Genomic DNA, 3,645 nt, shown 5'->3' with positions numbered 1-3,645 from the left:
TATCTCGGGTGCAGCCGAGGAGCGGATGGCTGAGCCCTTGGAGAGATGCCCACAGGAGGCAGGAAGTGGGCTGGGGGATGCAACAGGTTGCTCTCTATTCTGAGAGCCAGTCCTGTGATGGGTGAGTGTACATCCAGCTGAAATAAAAAATAACTCTGAATGCCAGCCATCAGGACGGGCAGCAAGCTCCCTTTCTTCCAGGGGGTTGGAGCATTCACTGGGGCTCCAATCCTTCCAGGTTTTCTATTTTTGAATTTCTGCTGGGGCAGCAAAGCTCTTGTGAGGTTGGGGTGGGCTAGCAATTCAAAAGCATCCTCTAACCAGGACCATCCAGCAGGATATTAAAATGCTGTGGTTCCATGAGGAGTCTGCCTGGGGCACCATGTCCCCACCCACTTGACCTTCCTTATCTCTAAAATGGGTGCACTGACCACTACCTCACTGAGAGGGACTGAAGTATGACATGGGTTATAACAAAATTCTTTGGGTTTTAGAAAGGTTTTACAGTGGGCCTATACCAGGGATATAGCTCAACAGCATAAGCACCTTCCTGGCAAGTGCAAGGTCCTGAGTTCGATCCCCAGTACCACCAAATAAATAAATAAATAAATAAATAAATAAATAAATAAATAAATACAGTGGGCCTAACACATAGTAGGCATGGGCCCAACAGGTTCTGGAGCAATAGTCTATAAACTCTTGACTTCTTTTGCTCTGTATTGTTTTCTTTAGTTTTGAGGCAGGATCTTGCTAAGTTGCCCAGGCTGACCAACTTGTGATCCTCCTGCCTCAGCCTCCTGAGTAGTTGGACTGACAGATGTATGCTACCATGCCCAGTAACTCTTGAATTTTTCTGCAGCAAAATGTATAAATAATCACGCCAAATGGGATAAAATAAAGACTCTAAATTTTCTCACATCCAATTCACATCAGGTTTACCAGTAAATGCCTGTGCCAATCTCATCATTTTGGTTTCCAGAGCCTCGGGGACTTTAGAATTAGAAATGAGATTTACAAACACACCTGGCTTTCCACTCCTGTTGACCAGATGGCTGACCTTCGGCTGTCCTCCTCCTATCTAGAAAAGAAGACAGAAGCCCAGCAGAGAGAACTGGTATCCCTCTGGAAGCAGGGCTTTCCAGCCCAAGGCCCCCAGCCTTTGGTGAGCCCGCCGCAGGACACATAGGGTCTGTCTGCACAGGAGGAGGGTCCACTAGGACCAGAAAGCACAAGAAACGCAGCTGCTGGCTACAGTGAGGACTTTTGTCCCCCCCCCCCACCAGGCCATGCTTCCTACATGGAAAGTTCCATAAGGTTCCAAGATCTTCCAGGGCTGCTGCAGAGAAAAGAATCAGGACAAGTGACAGCTTTAGTCAAGGAAGCTGTTATCATCAGACTAGTGTGTGGCCTCCTCTCTCCTGAGGTGGCAGCATTGTCCAGGGAACAGGGACAACACAGGAACCAGTGAAGCCCACCACTGGGCACACCAGTCGTGGCTCTGTGACTGTCCCCTTGCTCCCCTCTGAAGGGCTCCTCCATCACTGATTCTCCAAAGAGGGTACCAGGGAACTGATCAGGTTTCCTTTCGTAAATTAGGGTCACATTCCAAGCATCCCCTTTGGCCTGCTCCCTTGAAGACTGCTGGCCTGGGATGTGTTCCAAATTTGCCAGTCACATGTTTGCAGATCACCACACTGGTGGCTCCCACAAGGCCAGCGATTCGTCCCTACGATGGCCTGGCACTGCTCCTGCCCACAGTGTTTCTGCAGAGCTGGTGCCTCACCCAGCAAGACTTCGAGTCTCTGTTCCTTTCCCGGAGTCTGAGCAGACTTATAACTTGTAGGTAACCAACAAGTTATAGGGATGGCGTGATGCTGCGCAACTTCTGACTCCAGTGCTTAGGAGGTGACGCAGCTTCCAGCTCCCCACCACTGACCATGCTTGCTTGGAAGCCTTTGGCAGCAGAGTGAGTGGTCTGGTGGCCCCTATGAGAGCCATATTGGGAGGACGCCAGACTCCCTGTGAGGATGCATTCTATCCAGGACAAGGGGGACATGGAAAGAAGAAAATGGACAGCAGACACCAGGAACTTCAGCCCCACCCTGTCTAACAACAGCAATGCAAGAGCCCCAGGTAGAATCCTCCCAGCAGGCCCTGCCCCAATGCCAGACCCACAGAAAACAGGCACCATGACAGGACCGCTGTTGTTTTAGCTGCTCTTTTTAGCAGCTTGTCTTGAATTTTTATTAGTATATGTTTGCTGCACAGAATTATTATACTTCCAGGAATATAGCTCAGTGGCACAAGTCCTGAATTCGATTTCTGGTGCCAAAAAAAAAGAATTATTATGCTCATAGGGGAGAGCTGGAACAGGCAGTAACACATCATAATTCCTTTTCCTTCTCCTCCCCACCTCCCCTCCTCCACCTGATCCCCTTCCCATTTACAAAGTACCTGCCTTCCTATTTCCTATTATCTATCTTTTGCTTTTGCACTTTACCTTATTTGTACTAAGGTTTCTCATCTAAGAGAAATCATATATGATATTTAAGTGTGTGGGTTTTTTTGTTTTGTTTTGTTTTTTTTAGTGTGTGTCTAATTTATCTCCCTTTATCATATGGTCTCAAGAGCCATCCATTTTCATACAGATGATTCAAATTTATTCTTTTTCTTACTTTTATGTATTTGGTAGAGGATTTCACTACACAGCTCGGACGCATAGTGATCCTCCCGTTTTCAGCCTCCCCAGCACTGGGATTATAAGCATGCACCACCATGCTCAGTCTCGGTGGCCATCTCAGAGAGCCCAGGAGGGTGGCTGGCGCAACATGTGGTGCTGGGGATTGAACCTCTGTCCCTGCGCTTGCCTAAGTGGGTGCTTAGTCCACTGAGCTACATCACCGGCCCAAATTTATTCTTCTTACGGCAAAACAGAACTCCATTGTGTAGAAATACATTGTCTTCATTCATTCGTCTGTTGGTGGGCAGATAGGCCCCTTCCAAGGCTTGGCTATTAGGAGCTGTGCTTCTATAAACATGATAAGCACGCACCACTGTAATATGACATCTTGAACTCTCTCAGGAAGATACCTACAAGGGGAACGGCTAGGTCAAATGGAATGTCTAGTTTTCATTTTTCGAGGAGTCTCTATCCACACTGATTTCTATAGTGGTCGTGCCAGCTCACATTCCCACCAACAACGTGGAAGGCTCCCCTCTTCTCCAGAGCCTCACCAGTGTTCGCTAGTACCTGATTGCTTGGTGATGGTCATGTTTTCTGGGGTAAGGTGGAATCTGTGCTAGTTTGACTTGTACTTCTCTGGTGACCAAACATGCTGAACATTTTTTATACACCAATGGCCATTTGTATTTCTTTCGAGAAGTGCCTGTTCATTTCATTTGCCCATTTTTTGATTGGGTCTTTTATGGGGGGGTCCTATTTTTTTTTTTGAGATCTTTATGTATTCTGGATATCTATGTCCTCTGTGAAGAGCAGCTTGCAAAAACATGTTTCCCATTCTGTAGGTTGTCTCTTCACTCTGTCGTTTCTTTTGCTGTGCATAATTTTTTTAATTTGATGTAATCCCCTTTATTGATTGTATTTCATTAATATGCTTATTTTTTTAATTTTTATTTATTTATTTT

The sequence above is a fragment of the Octodon degus genome, unplaced genomic scaffold, assembly GCF_000260255.1.
Source record: "Octodon degus isolate 3935 unplaced genomic scaffold, OctDeg1.0 scaffold00064, whole genome shotgun sequence".
NCBI classification, from domain to species: Eukaryota; Metazoa; Chordata; class Mammalia; order Rodentia; family Octodontidae; genus Octodon; species Octodon degus.
This window is presented reverse-complemented; position numbering follows the sequence as displayed.